The sequence below is a fragment of the Syngnathus scovelli genome, unplaced genomic scaffold (genome assembly GCF_024217435.2).
Source record: "Syngnathus scovelli strain Florida unplaced genomic scaffold, RoL_Ssco_1.2 HiC_scaffold_27, whole genome shotgun sequence".
NCBI lineage: Eukaryota > Metazoa > Chordata > Actinopteri > Syngnathiformes > Syngnathidae > Syngnathus > Syngnathus scovelli.
Window position 1 is genome coordinate 1,158,713 of NW_026061362.1, and position 21,006 is coordinate 1,179,718.

General features: G+C 50.2%; 1 non-coding gene and 2 pseudogenes across 1 annotated transcript; 1 reads left to right on the plus strand and 2 right to left on the minus strand.

Moving 5' to 3' along the window:
• The first annotated feature begins 1,781 nt into the window (after positions 1-1,781).
• On the plus strand, positions 1,782-1,989 carry LOC125993234 (U2 spliceosomal RNA; annotated as a pseudogene).
• A 4,614-nt stretch (positions 1,990-6,603) lies between these two features.
• Positions 6,604-6,688, minus strand: LOC125993242 (U5 spliceosomal RNA; annotated as a pseudogene).
• Positions 6,689-8,777: 2,089 nt separating this feature from the next.
• On the minus strand, positions 8,778-8,943 carry LOC125993229 (U1 spliceosomal RNA). Its single transcript, XR_007490072.1, has one exon. It is a non-coding gene; the product is annotated as a U1 spliceosomal RNA (small nuclear RNA).
• Positions 8,944-21,006: the final 12,063 nt, after the last annotated feature.

Consider the following 21,006-nt stretch of genomic DNA (forward strand, 5'->3'; position numbering starts at 1 on the left):
ACGATGGAGTCCCCAGAAGGAGCGCTCTCCAGCACTTCCTCCAGGGACTCCAAGAAGGGTGGGCATAGACACAAACAACAGTCAGGACCCGTCCCCCCACCTGAAGGCGGAGGGAAGCTACCCTCTCGTTCACCGGGGTGAACCCCAATGTGCAGACGCCCAGCCGGGGGGGCAATAAGTATACCCACCACATCTGCTCGACACATCTCACCGTGGGCAACTCCAGAGTGGAAGAGAGTCTAGCCCCTCTCGAGAGGGCTTCTACCGGAACCCAAACTGTGCGTGGAGGCTAGTCCGACTATATCTAGTCAGAATTTTTCTGCCTCGCACACCAGCTCGGGCTCCTTTCCAGCCAGAGAGGTGATATTCCATGTCCCAAGAGCTAGCTTCTGCAGCCGGGGATCAGACCGCCAAGGTCCCTGCCTTTGGCCACCGCCCAGCTCACACTGCACTCGACCCCTTTGGCCCCTCGCACAGGTGGTGAGCCCATGGGAAGGGGGACCAACGTTTCCTTTTCGGGTTGTGCCCGGCCGGGCCCCATGGGCGAAGGCCCGGCCACCAGACGCTCGCCTTCGAGCCCTGCCTCCAGGTGCAGCACAACCAACGTGTGGAAAAGATAATGCGCACGACATTTTTTCTCAAAAGCATGACTTGAAAGAAGGTCCAAACCAGACAAACAGCAGAGGATGGTTTTGATCTATCCACCTCTGGGTTATGGGCCCAGCACGCTCCCGCTGCGCCACTCTGCTGCTCAGTGCTAGCAATTCATCAAGTCCTCTAATCGGCTAACAAGCATTCGGTTCCAACTCGTAACTGGATTCTGACTGTCACTCATTACATTATGAACAAAGCTCAGTCGGGCAGCACTAACCTGGATGCTGGTGGAGAAACCAACTTTTTATCCACTTTCACATTTTATTAGAAATGTCAACAAAATTCAATGTTGAAACTGCAGTTGGTAGGTAGTGTCGCTGAAGCGCTGGATTTAGGCTCTCAGTCTCTACTAAGGCGTGCGTTCAAATCTTGTGTTAGTTCCGCTGTATTCTTCTGGCCTGACTCCTTTTGGCGCAGCCGTTGTACATATGATGACCCTGGAAAGTTCTTGGCAAATTCTCATTTGCCTTTCATGTTCATCGGGTCTACCATTTTAATAGGTATCTACACTGTGTATTTGGATAGAGACTGGTCAAAGGGGACACATATATGCCTCGTGAACTACTACATGCATTACTGCGGATGAAGAAGAGTGAACAAATAAGTCATCAGACAAGTTTGCCGATTTTTTAGTGCCCATTAGAGCAGCACTCTGTTCCGTACTGTAACCTGTTAGGTTTGTTCCCAGTTCTTTATCTTTAATGCTCGATATGCTAACAGTAATTACCAAGAGAAAGCCTTCACAGTTTAACTATTTAATGTATGCCAAAATGATTGATGCACAGCTGTGGAGCCCTTTCTGCGAGATGCAGAAGAAGGTTCCTCTCCCAGCGCCAAGGTTCCTGCTCTTATACTACTCTGGCCGCCTTCCTGCAAGGAGGCGACTGCCTAGCCTGTGTGATAATGTGTGACCTTGTCATCTTAACCGAGAGCGACTTCTACATATGTGCAAAGGGTTTCATAGAGTAGAGAAAGCTAATAAAGCAAGAGAAGTGTTACAGCGATATAATGGCATAGCTCAAGCTCCCTAGCTAATCACATGTGCCAAAGAGGCCTATTCTAACAAACCGTTGGTGAGAATGGGTAGACGGGGAAGCCTGTAAGCGAGTCCCTCACTCGCATACTCCATCGCTTCTCTGCCTTTTGGCTAAGATAAAGTGTAGTATCTGTTCTTGGGTTTGGGGGATTAAGAGAGCTGACCGTAGAAGAGAGAATTTTAACCATAAAAGTGGTGATTTTACCCTTGCTTTTACTAATCAGTTCTGTTTTCATCCCAGCAAGTAAGTTGCTTTTAGAATTGGACCGAGCCATTTTTTACTTCACCTGGAAATCCAAGTCAGAGGGACTGAAGAGGGACACCATGAAGAAAAAGAAAAAAAAATAGAGGAGAAGGAGTCCCGAACTTAAAACTCTTCCTCGGAAGCAGATATGTTGCCCTGCACCTGCGAAGCGCGCTCGTTACACCAAATGCATCGAAAAGCCAAGCAATGACACGATTCTGGATGGGCTCATACTGTCACGGTCGGGTGGTGGAGCATGGAGCAGGACGACCAAGTGCAGCTCGGACCAGGGTTTATTGAAGCAACTCAAAATACAGACTCGGTAAACTGACATGACTTAAACAATAACTTGACTGACTGACCGGGACGTGGAACAAGAAGACAGCAGGACATGACGGCACCAAGACAGGACGACACACCGAACGACAGGAACCAAAACCAATGACCAAAACCAATGACCAAAACCAATGATCCGACAGGGAGAGAGGGGCAGACAGGACTTTTATACACGACAGGTAACGAGAGGCAGGTGGGAACAATCACACTGATCATGGGCACACAGGAGGGGAGGGGCGAGCACACAGACAGAAACCAAGACAGACACATAGTGGAGCAGGGCGAGACGTGACACATACCTCCGGAAACTAAAGCTAATACCCATCGACCAATGAATTCCTGTGTCTTTTAACGCGCCACCTTCTTATTTCTTCACCAAAAAGTTTTTGAAGAACTTTAAATTAGAGCAAGAAAATAGTGACATTTTAACAAGTCACAGATCTATGATCTCTGTCGTACAGCGGGAAGTGGTTTGTCCAGTGCTCGGACCCGCATTCGGCGAGCCCACAACAGTTTGGCACAACGTCAACCACCCCGCCCTCTCGAAACAAACTTGTTGGGACCTGTCGTGGATGGTGGCCCATGATGGCCTCCCAGTCAGGTCCGTTATGCACTCCCGGGGCATATCAGCGCTCTCAACGTGCCCCCGACCTGGCTGTGGCGCCCAGGAGTCAGTGTGGCACCTGCTCAGGTAGTTCATGGCTGCCGTATACCTGTGGGCGACCTGCAGTTCCCGGCAAGGGAAGTGTTGAATGCAGACATCAACATCTCAACAGACCCTTCGCACCCAGGTTGCAGCCTGTTTGAACTACTCCCCTCCGGACGCCGTTATAGAGCTCTGTACACTAAAACCAGCAGACACAGAGACAGCTTCTTCCCCCAGGCTGTCGCTCTGATGAACTCACACCACTCTTAGAGTCTCAGAGTCATTACTGTGCAATAACATCCCGCTTTCCACACCTTTTTTGTTTACACTGTTTGTACTATGTGTCCTCTCTGCATCCATTGCAGCCTGGTCATCCTCGAAGAGGGACCCTCCCATCTGTGGTCTCTTCTCAAGGTTTCTCATTTCCCCTAGCTGGAGTTATGAGTTTTTCCTTGCCCTCTTGGGAGTTTAAGATCAGTTTAAGATCAGGGGATGTTTGAGAATATCTTTCATTTTTCACATGTTGTTGTTAGTCACCTAAATGTTGAACAGAGGCTGTGATTTACCGAAGTCAAATTCCTTGTTTGGCACGCTCAAACATGGCGAATAAAAAACTCTTGAATCTTGAATCTTGAACCTTGTACTCTATGGGGTGAGCCCGTTGAAAATCAAGCAAGAAGACTTTGCAGTGGCTCACTTTTGCTGCCATCAAAGACGCCATGTGGACTTCCAGAAATTTGCTGGTAAGGAGGCACAGACAGACAAGGAAATGATGGAATTGGGCTAAAATGGTGCACGAAAACAGTGTGTATTCACCTTTATATTTTGCTTCATGTAGCCTTATCAAAATGAATAAAACTTCTCTCTGTATGTGCATTCACGTGTAACATTGAAGGAGGTAGATATTTTGTTTCAATATTTAAATAAATACCATCATTGTCTATTAAGACACTAAAAGTTGATGGAACATTTTTTGTAGGGCTGCTGTGTTTTAACAAGGAAAGACTCATGTGCTTATGGATGAAGACGACTTGTACTTGTGATTGTGCTTGTGAACAGTAAAGAGGAGTGCTTGTGCAATTGACAGGGTTGGTTATTGTTTTTTATTTAAAAACAATATTTTTTGCCAAATTACAATAGACTGGCATGTGCCAATTCAAATGGGTCCCACCAGAAGTTAAACTGCATTGATAAACGAAGCCCCTTCGTTAGTCATCACTTTACCGTGGAGGAGGGGTTTGCACGCCCCAATGATCCTAGCAGCCATCTTGTCTGGGGCTTCATGCCCCTGGTAGGGTCATCCATGGCAAACGGATCCTAGGTGAAGGGCCAGACAAAGCACGGCTCTCACAAGCCCCTTATGAAGAAAAACATAAATGGATTTTGTTTTCCCTCGCCCGGACGCGGGTCACCGGGCCCCACATCTGGAGCCAGGCGTGGAGGTGGGGCTCGAAGGCGAGCGTCTGGTGGCCAGGCCTTCGCCCACGGGGCCCGGCTGGGCACAGCCCGAAAAGGAAACATGGGTCCCCCTTCCCATGGGCTCACCACCTGCCGGAGGGGCCAAAGGGGTCGGGTGCAGTGCAAAATGGGCGGCGGAAAAAGGCAGGGACCTTGGCGGACCGATCCCTGGCTGCAGAAGCTGACTCTTGGGACATGGAATATCGCCTCTCTGACTGAAAAGGAGCCCGAGCTGGGCGTGGGAGGAGTTTGGCGAGGCCATGGAGAATGACTTCCGGATGGCTTCGAGGAAATTCTGGTCCACCATCCGGCGTCTCAGGAGGGGGAACCAGTGCACCGTCAACACTGTTTACACTGGAGATGACGTGCTGCTGACCTCGACACGGGACGTCGTGAGTCGGTGGGGAGAGTACTTTGAAGACCTCCTCAATTCCACCGACACGCCTTCCATTGTGGAAACAGGGCCTGGAGACTCTGAGGTGGACTCTCCAATCTCTGGGGTCGAACTCACTGAGGTAATCAAAAAAGTCCTCTGGGGCATGGCCCCGGGGGTGGATGAGATCCGCCCAGAGTTTTTAAAGGCTCTGGATGTTGTGGGACTATCATGGCTGACACGCCTCTACAGCATTGCGTGGACATCGGGGACGGTGCCTCTGGATTGGCAGACTGGGGTGGTGGTTCCCCTCTTTAAGACGGGAGACCGGAGGTTGTGTTCCAACTATAGGGGAATCACACTCCTCAGCCTCCCTGGTAAGGTCTATTCAGGGGTGCTGGAGATGATGGTCTGTCGGGAGGTCGAACCTCGGATTAAGGAGGAGCAGTGTGGCTTTTGTCCTGGCCATGGAACAGTGGACCAGCTCTACACCCTGGGCAGGATCCTCGAGGGGGCATGGGAGTTCGCCCAACCTGTCCACATGTGTTTTGTGGACTTGGAGAAGGGGTTCAATCGTGTCCTTCGGGAAGTTTTGTGGAGGGTGCTTCGGGAGTACGGGGTGCTGAGCCAACTGATAAGGGCGGTTTGGTCCCTGTATCACCAATACCAGAGTTTGGTCCGCATTTCTGGCAGTAAGTCAGATTCTTTCCCAGTGAGGGCTGGACTCTGCCAAGGCTGCCCTTTGTCACCGATTCTGTTCATAATGGTTATGGACAGAATTTCTACACGCAGCCAAGGCGTTGAGGGGGTCCAGTTCTGGGACCTCAGCATTGCGTCTCTGCTTTTTGCAGATGACGTGGTGCTGTTGGCTTCTTCAAGCCGTGATCTCCAGCTCTCACTGGGGTGGTTCGCAGCCGAGTGTGAAGTGGTCGGGATGAGGGTCAGCACCTCCAAATCCGAGGCCATGGTCCTCGGTCGGAAAAGGGTGGGATGCCCTCTCCGGATCGGGGATGAGATCCTGCCCCAAGTGGAGGAGTTCAAGTATCTTTGGGTCTTGTTCACGAGTGAGAGCAGGATGGAGCGCGAGATCTACAGGCGGTTTGGTGCAGCGTCGGCAGTAATGCGAACTCTGTACTAATCCGTCGTGGTGAAGAGAGAGCTGAGACAAAAGGCAAAGCTCTCAATTTACCGGTCGATCTACGCTCCTACCCTCAACTATGGTCACGAGCTTTGGGTCGTGACCGAAAGAACGAGATCCAGAATACAAGCGGCCGAAATGAGTTTCCTCTGCAGGGTGTCCGGGCTCTCCCTTGAGAAGCTTGGTCATCCGGGAGGGACTCGGAGTAGAGCCGCTGCTCTTCTACGGTGAGAGGAGCCAGATGAGGTGGCTCAGGCATCTCATCAGGATGCCTCCTGGACGCCTCCCTTTGGAAGTGTTCCGGACATGTCCCACCGGTAGGAGACCTCGCGGGCGATCCAGGACGTGTTGGAAAGACTATGTCTCTCGGCTGGCCTGGGAACGCCTTGGGATTCCCCGGGTTGAGTTGGATGAAGTGGCTGGGGAGAGGGAAGCCTGGGAGTCCCTCCTAAAGCTGTCTCCCCCTCGACCCAACCCGGATAAGCGGAATAGGATGGATAAATGGATGGATGATAAACGAGGTTTTAAACGTGATTGTCTGTCTGCACTCGGCATAATTTCTCTGTTTATGTGAACATGTTCACACGTGCCGGTATAAATTATGTGAACGTATGATTGTTGCACGGAGTATGATATAGGCGGCTATCCGTTGCAATATTGATATTCTTTCGCAGAGCATCAACAAATTGAGATATACTCTTATTGTTCCTCTCCACGGAAATGGTATACTCTTTATTGTTCCTCTCCACAGAAATCTTTAGTAAAAGGCGAAAGATTTATTCGATCTGAAGAGAAACGAGTGATCTGAAAATCTGAGTCAAAACGGGCCACCCCACTGCTGGTCTCACTAAATTCACAGGCGGTCTCACACTCAAATTGCAGCAACCATTCCTTCTAATACAAACAATAGAAGTTGATGGATTTACTATACTTACAAGGACTCAAGCAAAATAGAATGTTTAAACGAGTATTTTGTGTTCATTAATGTCTCACTTACTTTAAACATTGTTGGCGCACAGGATTGTAGGTATCTGATCGAACACTGATGGCGCTCGTTCTTTCAATTATATTGGGCGTCTATTTTGATTATTGATGGTAAAAACAGTTGTATGTCTTGGTACGTGTACTTTTGGTCTGAGAGAACGGGAAATGATCCCATCCCTGTGTTTTATTTGAAAATTTGTAATTTCATAACTTTATTCAACACAAATCGGGAAACAAAATACGATCGTAATTTCTCAAATGATTTTTCAAACTTCGGAAATGCTCTATGTCTCCCTTGTGTCGCAAATAATTGAGGCTTTTGACGTTGCTGGCATGGTTTGGAGTGTAATTCACCTCCACTGCGTTGGTGGCGTTTGATATTTGACATTAGAAAATATTTCTGTCATTTTACTTTAGAAAGTAAAAGTTGTTTTCTAGAAATCCATACTTGTGATGTATGAGGAACAACAAGGGCGCATTCTTAAAAAGACAGACCTACAGCCGACAAAAAGGTTTTGATACGTTCATATCATATGACGAGTCAGGAACGTGGTAATTACATATTGAAATGAAAAGAGACTACCGTTCAAGATGGCGGCGCGTGCACACGCAGCGGCCACTCTCTGTCCCGTTCGGTGTTTTGTGAGTGTTTACTGAGTGTTTGTCTGGCAGTTTTGTGTGTATTCGTCTCGTGTGATACGTCGTGCTACTAGTGCGGCGGGCATGTTCTGCTCAACATCGGCGGAAGTGGGTTTTATGGCGTTCTGGACTTTGGTGCGGAGAGATTTGCTGCTGGTGTTAGCGCTCGGACTGCTTCGTCATGGAGCGATGCCGGACTGGCCTGCTCTTCCTCCCCCGGTTGGACTGCGTCCTGAGCTCGGACTGCTCCGTCCTGGAGCATTGTTGGGATGCGTCGGCAGCGGGTCTGCGAGGCAGCGGAAGAGGGGCCAGCGCGGAGACGTCGGGCCAGGCTTGCGGCCAACCCAGCTCGCCCATCCGTGCCTTCCATTCTCCTGGCGTACGTTCGTTCGCGGGACGACAAGATGGGTTGCGTTCGCCTGATAGGATCCACGAACCGGACAGTGCGTGCCTGCTGTGTGCTCGTGTTCACAGTGGCCTGGTTGACTGTCATCTTACCGGACTCTGCTGTGCATCGGGAGCGGCTAGCGTGCTATCACGCTTATTGTTCATTGATGTTGACTTCTTATGTTATTTTTCCTGTGTTGTTTACTTGTATGTGCGTTGTGAACTCTGTCTTGTCACCCTGGGATAGTGAGAAACGTAATTTCGATCTCTTTGTGTGTCTTGACATGCGGAGGAATTGACAATAAAGGAGACTTTGACTTTGACTTTGAATTTTGCATTTGCTAATTTGGTGAATACAGTTTAACGAGCAAATGCACAGTGTTAGAGATTCGCTCAGTCCAACTTATTTTGCAAGAACCACACGGGAGACGAGTAAGTCCCTTTAGACACCTGCAGGTGGAGAGTCCATTCGTCGCTGTGCGTACAGCGATGTTCGAATGGAGGTCTGACTCTCGCCTCCTGCAAGAGCATTTTTATTAAGAGAAACAGGGTGGGGGTAAGAGTGGACTGAATAGAGAAAGCCCTTGACCTCTAGTCAAAACATAGCAAGGGGTGTTTTACGACTTTGTGTAGGATGGGACACGCTAGGTGATTTATCACAGGTTGCATTCCAACATAAGCATAAAACTAATCTAGCTAGGTTATTTATTACAGGCTGCATTCCAACATAATCATACGATAAGAATAATCTGGAGAACCCTGACACACAGTTCCAGAGTACAGTTAATTACATAATCAAAAGTGTTCAGTGTGTCACAGCATCGCAGACTTAAACTCCATGTGCATACTACTGCGCTTAATTTTTGTTTTCATCAGAAAGACCAGAGGAGAGCGCGAACACAGTCCCCCACTACCAGAAATAATGCAGTCAAGATTCACACAGTAGGGGAATTTGCAGAGGTCAGCACAACCGTAGTGCAATGGCTGAGCCTCACATGGGGTGAACCACCTTCTTGATCATGGGCCGACGTCTTTACCGCACACGCCATTTTCAGTCACGGGCTTAATTGCTAAAAACGTGTGGCACACATACACACTCAGTGGATGAAACAGGATTCGTAGAACTGTTTAAGTCAAAGTCAAAGTCAAAGTCAGCTTTATTGTCAATTTGTCCACATGCCGAAGACATACAAAGAAACCGAAATTTCGTTCCCCCCTATCCCATGGTGACAAGACATGGCCCACAACAGACAAACAAGTAAACAAGTATAACAAAAGCGTGCTGAATAAATAATGAATAAATAACACAACAAATAAATAAATAAGAGGAGCAAAAAAAGGAGCAAGTGTGCGTACAGCAGACATTCCAGAAAATAGCGCAACAGTGCCGCACGCTACGCAGAAGGGGGTAGCGAGTTCAGGGCCCTAACAGCCTGGAGAAAGAAGCTGTTGGCGAGTCTGGTGGTGCGGGAGCGCAGGCTCCTATACCTCTTCCCAGAGGGCAGAAGGTCAAACAAAGAGTGAGCCGGGTGACTCACATCTCTGGCAATCGAGGTTGCCTTGCGGGCGAGATGGGAGGTGTAAATGTCCTTCAGGGAGGGGAGCGAAGCACCAATAATCTTACCAGCCGTATTCACTATGCGCTGCAGGGCCTTCAAGTTCTGTTCAGTGCAGTTACCACCCCAGACAGCGATGCAACTGGTGAGGACGCTCTCAATGGTGCCACGGTAGAATGTAGACAGGACTGCCTGAGGAGCACATGCACGCCTGAGCTTCCGCAGGAAGTACAGGCGGCGCTGAGCTTTCTTTGCCAGTGACGAGGTGTTTGCGGACCAGGAGAGGTCCTCACTGATGTGCACCCCCAGGAACTTGGTGCAGCTCACCCACTCCACCACAGCACCGTCGATGATCAGCGGCAGGTGTGTTGTGTGACCCTTCCGGAAGTCAACAACGATTTCCTTGGTCTTATTGACGTTCAGCAGGAGGTTGTTGTCCCTGCACCACATGGTCAGAAGGTCAACTTCCGACCTGTACCGAGTCTCGTCGCCCTTCGTGATGAGACCCACCAGAGTCGTGTCGTCAGCAAACTTCACTATGCGGTTGTCGCTGTAGGTCGCAGTGCAGTCATGCGTCAGCAGGGTGAAGAGCAATGGACTAAGCACGCAGCCCTGGGGGCCCCCGTGCATGCATTGCCTTTTTTAACCTGAGAACCCTAAAACTGTATGAATTTGTATTTATTGAAAACGTCCAACATTACCACTGAATAATATTTTTTTTCCTGAACAAGTTTTGAAAATGACAAATATATCAAATAACAATAACATAAACAGTTCACCGCCACACAGCCCCAAGCACCGGCATCGACTTCCAGGCGTGTGGCAGCGTGGACTTCCATCCCTGGAGGTGGCACTTCCAGCCACAGAGGTCGAAGAGAGCTCCATAGAATAGGACCGGGTGTGCGTGAAACATATAATAGTTTTTCAAACCTTCTGTGTCACTCCAAATCATTAAATCCTTCAAACTAGTGGTAGAGTGTCCGCCCTGAGACTGGAAGGTTGTGGGTTCAAACCCCGGCCGGGTCATACCTATAAAAATGGGACCAATTGCCTCCCTGCTTGGCACTCAACATTAAGGGGTGGAATTGGGTGTTAGATCACCAAATGATTCCCGAGCGCGGCACCGCTGCTGCTCACTGCTCCCCTCTCCCCCAGGGGATGGATCAAAATCACACGGGGATGGGTTGAATGCAGAGGACAAATCTCACCACACCCAGATGTGTGTGTGATGATCATTGGGAAAAAAAAACTCTCCGTCCTCTGTGTCACTTACAAGCAAAGCCACTAAAGATGCCGGTAGTACATGGGGCCCTTCGTCATCTTCGTCATCCCGTGATCGAATCCTTTGTCCTTTAAGTAAACAACCGCCGCGCCGCTGATGTCACTTGCAGTTCAAACTACAGTAATCCCTTGCTACATCACGGTTCGTTTATCCATTTTTCGTTTTTTTTTTATTTTGAAAATTTGTGACAAAAAATCACGTATAAGTTGCTCCTCAGTATAAGTCGCCCCCCCACCCAAACTATGAAAAGAAACGTGACTTATAGTCCAGAAAATACGGTAATGACAACACACAATACAACAAAACACAACACAACAATACTTACCGTAATTTCTGGACTATAAGCCGCACCGGACTATAAGCCGCACCAGCTAAAATTCAGGGATATTTTAGTTTTTTTCTTACATAAGCCGCACCGGACTATAAGCCGCACGTGCACATGAGTTTTTTTACAAAGAAAGACAGTACACAGAAAGCCGTAAAAATCCATAAATACGCCTCGCCGCCATTTAAGCCTCAGGGTTCAAAGTAACCTTCTGAATAAAATGCATTAAAAGTTCACATTCATTACAACTTGTTTTTGGTGAGCAAAATGTCAGAAGAATTGAATTTAAATGCTAATTGATTGGGTTTTAATACAATGCAGATGGTCCAAACAGCGCCACTGCTTTGTGTAATCTCTAAGAGAAAGGGTTTGGAGCCCTTTGACGCAGGTCACCTAGCGTGCATTCCTACTAAAGCTCATAATAGTCACAAGCAACACAGCCAGAATAAGCAGCAGCCATAGTAGTGTTTCAAAATAGTATTTTTGTTATTGTTTTTTTTTTTTCAAGATACCGCACAACAGTGGTCCACAGCGTTTTTACGAGTGCATAAAAGTGATCAAGTCATCACAAAAATCACGAAAAAAATCTTATATAAGCCGCACCTGACTATAAGCCGCAGGGTTCAAAATTTTGGAAAAAGTCGCGGCTTATAGTCCAGAAATTACGGTACCTTTCCTTTAAAATCTTTTTCTCTACCTAACACAGACAGATAATGGGAGAATGTGTCACAATGTGAAGGAGATGTATTGGGTAATGCAGAAACAAAATAAAAACTATTATTTAATGTTAGACACATTATCCACTAGGCTACTTTCCTCTTGACATTCATTAAATTGACAACGAAGGGACTTGAACCCCTTAATCTTCTGATCCAGTCAGTTAACTCCACTTGAATCTAGGCTGTAGATTTACTGTATATGCTCAAAAATCATTGCACTGCTATCACTTGTCAGAATTTCCTGTATGGCTATCTGGCCTAATGGATAAGATTTCAAATCTAAACAGGTATTCATGTCTAGTGTATCATCAAATTGAAAGAGGAAAATATGTCACGGTCGGGTGTGGAGCATGGAGCAGGACGACCAAGTGCAGCCCGGACCAGGGTCCACCGAAGCAACTCAAAATACAGACTCGGTAAACTGACATGACCTAAACAATAACTTGACTGACCAGGACGTGAAACAAGAAGACAGCAGGACACGACGGCACCAAGACAGCACGCCAACACCGAACGACAGCAACCAAAACCAAAACCAATGATCCGACAGGGAGAGAGGGGCAGACAGGACTTTTATACACGACAGGTAACGAGAGGCAGGTGGGAACAATCACACTGATCATGGGCACACAGGAGGGGAGGGGCGAGCACACAGACAGAAACCAAGACAGACACATAGTGGAGCAGTTGGGGGCGAGACGTGACAGAACCCCCCCAACAAGGGACGTCTCCCGACGTCCCAAAAAAAAAAAAACTAGGGGAACCGAACCGCGCCGCACTCGGGCGGCGACTTGGGGAACCGAACCGCGCCGCACTCGGGCGGCGACTTGGGGAACCGAACCGCGCCGCACTCGGGCGGCGACTTGGGGAACCGAACCGCGCCCCACTCGGGCGGCGACTTGGGGAACCGAACCGCACCGCACTCGGGCGGCGACTTGGGGAACCGAACCGCACCGCACTCGGGCGGCGACTTGGGGAACCGAACCGCACCGCACTCGGGCGGCGACTTGGGGAACCGAACCGCACCGCACTCGGGCGGCGACTTGGGGAACCGAACCGCACTCGGGCGGTGACTTGGGGGAACCGAACCGCACTCTGGCGGCGACTTCGGGGAACAGATCCGCACTCTGGCGGCGACTGCGGGGACAGATCCGCACTCTGGCGGCAACTGCGGGGACAGATCCGCACTCTGGCGGCGACTGCGGGGACAGATCCGCACTCTGGCGGCGACTGCGGGGACAGATCCGCACTCTGGCGGCGACTGCGGGGACAGATCCGCACTCTGGCGGCGACTGCGGGGACAGATCCGCACTCTGGCGGCGACTGCGGGGACAGATCCGCACTCTGGCGGCGACTGCGGGGACAGAACCGCACTCGGGCGGTGACTGCGGGGACAGATCCGCACTCGGGCGGTGACTGCGGGGACAGATCCGCACTCTGGCGGTGACCTAGGGGACAGAGCCGCACTCTGGCGGTGACCTAGGGGACAGAGCCGCACTCTGGCGGTGACTTCGGGAACAGAACCGCGCTCGGGCGGCGACTTGGGGAACACAACAGCACACGGGCGGCGACTTGGGGAAACAGAACCGCACTCCGCGGAAACTCGGGGAAACACAACCGCACTGGGGCGGCGCCTTGGGAAGTCTGTACCGCGATCGGCGGCCACTCACAAAGTCCGTACAGTGATCGGCGACATTCGGAAGGCGGGGCTGTGCGCGGCGGCAAGAGCCATCACGCGCCGCAGCAGAGGGAGCGGAGCCAGGGACGATCGCGGGTCCGACGCAGCTGGCTTGGATGTCTGGCGACGTTCGCGGGTCCTGCGACGCTGGGGTGGAGCCCGATGGCGGCCGTGAGTCTGATGACGCCGGGGGGGCACTCCGATAGCGGCCGCGGGTCCGGCGTCGCGGCAGCGAAGTCCGACAACGGTCGCAGAGCTGATGGCGCCGGGGGGGAATTCCGATGGCGGCCGTGAGCCCGGCGTCGCTGGAGCAAGATCCGATGGCGGCTGCAAGCCCATGGCGCTGGAACATGCTCGGATGTGGATCGGGCGTCGCAGCGGGAGCTGGTGGTGAAGGGTGGTCCAAGCGCTGGCCGCTGTGATGGTCGGATCATTCTGTCACGGTCGGGTGTGGAGCATGGAGCAGGACGACCAAGTGCAGCCCGGACCAGGGTCCACCGAAGCAACTCAAAATACAGACTCGGTAAACTGACATGACCTAAACAATAACTTGACTGACCGGGACGTGAAACAAGAAGACAGCAGGACACGACGGCACCAAGACAGCACGCCAACACCGAACGACAGCAACCAAAACCAAAACCAATGATCCGACAGGGAGAGAGGGGCAGACAGGACTTTTATACACGACAGGTAACGAGAGGCAGGTGGGAACAATCACACTGATCATGGGCACACAGGAGGGGAGGGGCGAATACACAGACAGAAACCAAGACAGACACATAGTGGAGCAGTTGGGGGCGAGACGTGACAGAACCCCCCCCACAAGGGACGTCTCCCGACGTCCCAAAAAAAAAAAAAACTAGGGGAACCGAACCGCGCCGCACTCGGGCGGCGACTTGGGGAACCGAACCGCGCCGCACTCGGGCGGCGACATGGGGAACCGAACCGCGCCGCACTCGGGCGGCGACTTGGGGAACCGAACCGCGCCGCACTCGGGCGGCGACTTGGGGAACCGAACCGCACCGCACTCGGGCGGCGACTTGGGGAACCGAACCGCACCGCACTCGGGCGGCGACTTGGGGAACCGAACCGCACCGCACTCGGGCGGCGACTTGGGGAACCGAACCGCACTCGGGCGGTGACTTGGGGGAACCGAACCGCACTCTGGCGGCGACTTCGGGGAACAGATCCGCACTCTGGCGGCGACTGCGGGGACAGATCCGCACTCTGGCGGCAACTGCGGGGACAGATCCGCACTCTGGCGGTGACTGCGGGGACAGATCCGCACTCTGGCGGCGACTGCGGGGACAGATCCGCACTCTGGCGGCGACTGCGGGGACAGATCCGCACTCTGGCGGCGACTGCGGGGACAGATCCGCACTCTGGCGGCGACTGCGGGGACAGATCCGCACTCTGGCGGCGACTGCGGGGACAGATCCGCACTCTGGCGGCGACTGCGGGGACAGAACCGCACTCGGGCGGTGACTGCGGGGACAGATCCGCACTCGGGCGGTGACTGCGGGGACAGATCCGCACTCTGGCGGTGACCTAGGGGACAGAGCCGCACTCTGGCGGTGACCTAGGGGACAGAGCCGCACTCTGGCGGTGACTTCGGGAACAGAACCGCGCTCGGGCGGCGACTTGGGGAACACAACAGCACACGGGCGGCGACTTGGGGAAACAGAACCGCACTCCGCGGAAACTCGGGGAAACACAACCGCACTGGGGCGGCGCCTTGGGAAGTCTGTACCGCGATCGGCGGCCACTCACAAAGTCCGTACAGTGATCGGCGACATTCGGAAGGCGGGGCTGTGCGCGGCGGCAAGAGCCATCACGCGCCGCAGCAGAGGGAGCGGAGCCAGGGACGATCGCGGGTCCGACGCAGCTGGCTTGGATGTCTGGCGACGTTCGCGGGTCCTGCGACGCTGAAAAACTTTAAAACTTTAGCCAATGTTCATCATTTTAACATATACACACACACATGCAGAGCTCTCGCACGCAAAAGGTAGTTCCCAGCACCAATGATTCGTCACAGGCTGGCCATTTCCTGTGGTCGATCATGAGCTGGTCCCTCCCATGCACACGAGGACAGCACATTCTTATTTTATTTATTTATCTTCTAGAAGCAAGTTGCATTTCTTTACCACTTGATTTCTCAACTTCCTTTCTACTCCATACTTTTTCTTCCACTTCGGCATATATTGCATACAATTAAGAAATCTACTCGCCATGTACTTCTCATCTCCGTCAAGAGGTAGAGATTTACCGTTTTTATTTCCCATCTTAATTCTAGTAATTTTAGGTTTTACAATCTCTTTGTCTCAAAAAATATTATTATTATTATTATTATTACTATTATTACTTATTTATTTCTTTGAGGATCCTCAATGCAGGTTTAAATTGACCTTTCAACAAATTACTAGCCTGTATTATTGCCGTGGATCAATGCTAGAACTGCTATTTAGTCAATTTATCCTACCAGTCACACTCTCAATTACACAAACTCCAGCGCTTTGTATTTTTCTCATGGCTCGGACAAACCAAAGCCGTATCTCATAGCTCGGACAAACCAAAGCCGAATCTCATAGCTCGGACAAACCAAAGCCGAATCTCATAGCTCGGACAATCCAAAGCCGAATCTCATAGCTCGGACAAACCAAAGCCGAATCTTATAGCTCGGACAAACCAAAGCCGTATCTCATAGCTCGGACAAACCAAAGCCGTATCTCATAGCTCGGACAAACCAAAGCCGAATCTCACGTGCACCTGTGTTTTTTTTTTTTTTTTTTTTTTATACGCGTTTCACAACAACACAATCACACAACTTCAGGCCTTTAACTTACTTGTCCCCTGGTTCGTTGCACTGCCGGGTCCCGTCAATCCACCTCTGTCAGACGAAGGCAGACCTAAGATGCTGGCCCAGCGAAGAATTTCCTTCCCAGGTCTTTCTTTACCAGGTCCGGCTAATGGACGCTGGCCCGTCGACGGTGTACAGCGCGTCGTCCTCCGTCAGCCAGATGATGGGTATGAGGGATCCCGGGTTTCGGCACCAAAACGTTAGAGATTTGCTCACTCCAACTTATTTTGCAAGAACCACACGGGAGACAAGCAAGTTCTTTTAGACACCTGCAGGTGGAGAGATCACTCGCTACAGGAATGAAATCTAAAAGTCTCCTTCCTGCAAGGGCATATTTATTAGGAGGAACAGAGTGGGGGTGAGAGTGGACAGGTTTGGTGTACCCCCGGCCTCTGATAAGATCAGAGCAGGGGGTGTTTTACACTGTTGTGGGAAACAGAACAACTTTGATTGCTTCCCCTGCAGCTGGTCAATCAAGCAGAGGAAGCAACCACTTCATCTTACTCTGCATTGTGAGGGCAAGACAAGATTGATTTAATCATTATAGTTTACATTCCAACATAATCCTACGATAAAGATAACCTGGAAAACCCTAACAGTTGACGCTGTGCCTTTGGGCTCTTGCAGAATCTCGCCAACGAGGAGCAGGTGGTCATGATTCACGCCAGGACCCTTCTCACCCTAGCCGAGAAGGTAACGCGCACGTCCACGCACGCTCTCGCATTCTGCTTATGTGACAGCAGCCTTTCCTCAGTGGTTAGAATACATCAAAGTGACCAAGTCAGCACTTCAACAGTAGATGTTGGACATTGAAAGTGAGAAGGTAGACAGACACGCGACATCAGCCAAGGGGAACTCCGGCAATGTGCCCCAACAATTCTGACCTTGAGCTGTGCTAGGATATGTTCTGTAAGCAGAAGGGCTACCTGGATGAAGAGTTGGACTTCAGGAAGCGTTCCATGGACCAGGCTCATAAGGTAAGTCGCCCTCAAATCTCCCGCCGGACCACTGATGGACGAGGATTGCGGCCCAGAGGATCCTGGAGCTGGAGGCCATGTTGTACGAGGCGCTACCGCAGCGGGACTGCCCCGCCACGGACGGCGAAAAAGCCAGCCACGCTGGCGTGAATGACGTGCTGACGGCGGATCAGAGAGAAGAGCTTAGGAGTGCCGTGGACCAATGGAAGCGAGCCCTGATGTGCGAGTTGAGGGAGCGCGACGCTTGCATCCTCCAAGAGAGAATGGATCTGCTGCACAGCGCGCAACAGGTAAGGGCCCAAAGCCAGCCCGGCACTTACTTGCACGCTTACTGGCTTTTGAATGCCACTTTCCATTTGTCCGTCCTAGAGGAACAAAGAGCTGAAAGAATTCATCGAAGCTCAGAAGAGACAAATCAAACAATTGGAGGAGAAGTTTCTGTTTCTCTTTCTATTCTTCTCCTTGGCCTTCATTCTGTGGCCCTAACACCAGCTGGTGAGTGAGCTCCAGCGGCACCGCACTCGACACCTCCGATAAACTGCCAGCCGGTCTCAGACGTTGGCAGACGCTCCGATGCCGACGTATACCCCCCGCCACGGTGACAGAGGCACCGCGTCACACCGGCGCTCATCCAATCAGAAGGCAGGAAAGGCAAATTCACATGCAGGGCACTCTTGAACCAGAAGAGAGCGCCACAAAAAACGGTTGTTGCCCCAAACGCGCACTAAAAAGGGTCAGAATAACAAGAGTCCCACCGGCCAGCCGGGGCCACCCGTCCATCCATTTCTTCAGGGGGGGAAAAAATTGGAGTCACCGGTGAGTACATTTTGCATTTAGCTCTGCTTTTCTGCTTCTGTCTTCAAGTGTGTGGCATCCTGCGACCAAAGATTCAAGTAACCCCAAAGCGGTTGACCTCAACGTCCCACCACCATGCCGACCAGAGCAGGTGACATGATGCTTTGGACATCCTTCCGTCTCAGATGCCCAAAAGTACTCTTTGCCACATCTGCGGCAATACGGTGTCTTTTCAAAGGTGCAAATAAATCCAGCGTGGGCGGAACACGCACGTCTTCGTTTTTTCCCGCTTTGTTTGTGTGACAGCTGTTGTGAAAATTTTATACAAATAAAGTTGTATAGTACAGGTTTGGCCAAGCCGCAATTCCTGAACCGCATGCGGCTCTTTGCTTGGATTCATGCGGCCCTTTTATGTTCATAGCAACATTTGTGTGTGTGTGTGGGGGGGGGGGGGGGGGGGGGGGTTGTGCGTGTTGGCTTCACTTGAGTTCAATTTGGTATTTTGGTCAAAAGCGCATGTGGTGAAATTCCACAAAGTAGGATGGGCAAACACATTCCAGTAAACTATTAGTGTCAATTGGGCTCTCGAAATGGCAGAGAAAAGATGCACAGCAAAACGGAAATATGTAGATGAACACAGGACGTTTTTATCAGAGTGGGAAAGTTTATATTTTTTGTTGAACGTGATGGCAAACCATTCTGCCTGTTATGTCAGACCTCAGCGCATTTCAAAGATTCAAATCTTCAGCGCCATGCACTTCAGCTCACTCCATGGCTAACATTGATCAGGCGTCGAACCCGCAACATCATGCTTAAGAGGTGGACATGCTAACCAGTGCGCCATTAAAGTCAAAGTCAAAGTCAAAGTCAGCTTTATTGTCAATTTCTCCACATGCCAAAGACACACAAAGAAACCGAAATTTCGTTCCCCCCTATCCCACGGTGACAAGACATGGCTCACAACAGACAAACAAGTAAACAAGTATAACAAAAGCGTGCTGAATAAATAATGAATAAATAACACAACAATAAATAAATAAATAAATAAATAAATAAATAGGAGGAGCAGAAAAAAAAAAGGAGCAAGTGCGCGTACAGCAGACATTCCCGAAAATAGCGCAACAGTGCCGCACGCTATGCAGAAGGGGATAGCGAGTTCAGGGCCCTAACAGCCTGGAGAAAGAAGCTGTTGGCGAGTCTGGTGGTGCGGGAGCGCAGGCTTCTGTACCTCTTCCCAGAGGGCAGAAGGTCAAACAAAGAGTGAGCCGGGTGACTCACATCTTTGGCAATCGAGGTTGCCTTGCGGGCGACATGGGAGGTGTAAATGTCCTTTATTATGTCAACGCATAATAACTAAGTCTACTGATCAAAACAGCGGTTACTATATGACGTCGCTACGTCGTGGTCAAGTGACGCAGACAAGACATCAATGGACGGACCTTCCTCCGAAATTAGAATCCGTGGGCAGAGTTAACTTGTTTAAAAGGGAGTGGGCAGAAGAAATATTTAATTTATTTAAATCTATTTTGAGTGCACACCATTATGCCAATGCATAACAACTGTAAATCTACTAAACAAAACAGCGGTTGCTATATGACATCTGCCACGTTGTGGTCACGTGACAGACGTGACGTCGATGGGCGAAACTTCCACCGGAATTCAAATCCGCGGGGAGAGTTAACTTGTTTAAAAGGGAGTGGGCAGAAGAATTATTTAATTTATTCAAAACCATTTGGAGTGTGCGCCATTAGTATGTCAATGCATAACAACTGTAAGTCTACTAAACAAAACAGCGGTTGCTATATGACGTCTGCCACGTCGTGGTCACGTGACGCGGACGTGACGTCGACGCCTACTTTATATCCCACCGATCACAGGACCCCTCGGCTGCATAACCGCGCCCCCTTCCCAACCAATCGGATTTGCTATACGCGAAAACGACGCCAATGGGCGGGCTCTTCCGCCAGAATTTAAATCCGTGGGCGTGGCTTGCAACAGGAAGTAGGAAAATGGCGATGTTGACAAAGACACAGCGGATGGTAACTTACGACTAACGAGAGAAATATTTTTATTTTCTGCTTGCAACTGGACCGTCCAGAGCGTACACGGTAAGTACAACTCATCGTTTTTAAAAAGAAGTACTTTTGTTGCCCTGAAAAGCGAGTGAGTGTGGCGTTTGGGGGGAACGTCGAATTTCTGCGATTATTTCGACTGGTCAACGGTTGTAAATGATTGCGTTGATTAAAAACTTTATTTAACTCTACTCTTAACTTTGCCGTTTCAGATATGCGAGTATTACACCGCGGAAATGACGTCAATAGGCTGAACTGTCGCCAAAATTCAAATCTGTGGGCGCAATGGCCTTGAGCGAGACAACGGATACATAAACGACGACTATCAACAGAAATATCTTTATTTTCTGCTTGCAAGTGGACCGTCTAGAGCGTACACGGTAAGTACAACTCATTGTGTTTAAAAATATTTACGTTTGTGTAGTTTGCGTTGCGTTACATCTGTGAATGTTGGTTGAGGCTAAATGTTAATGTTTAATTTCCTTCCTTTAGGTTCCACGGTGTTTGTTGGCTGTAAGTTTTCCACTGCAAGAAGAGGCTCGTATCATTGACCAGGAGCGAGCTACAAGTATCATTGACCAGGAGCGAGCTACAATGGTGAGTAGCCATAACATTTATGTTAAACACTTCCTATTTCATGTCTAACAGTACTTGATTTAACAAATAACCATAAATAAATACAGTGTGGGCACTGAAGTTAACATATGTGATTATACTGCCTAATCCGTCACCGAGTATATTGTTGCAAAGTAATATAAGATCCAAAGTTGTAATTCAGAATAGTTTTCAAAAGAAGGCCATTAGAATTATATACAAGTCTGATTACCCTGAACATAATAACAAGCTA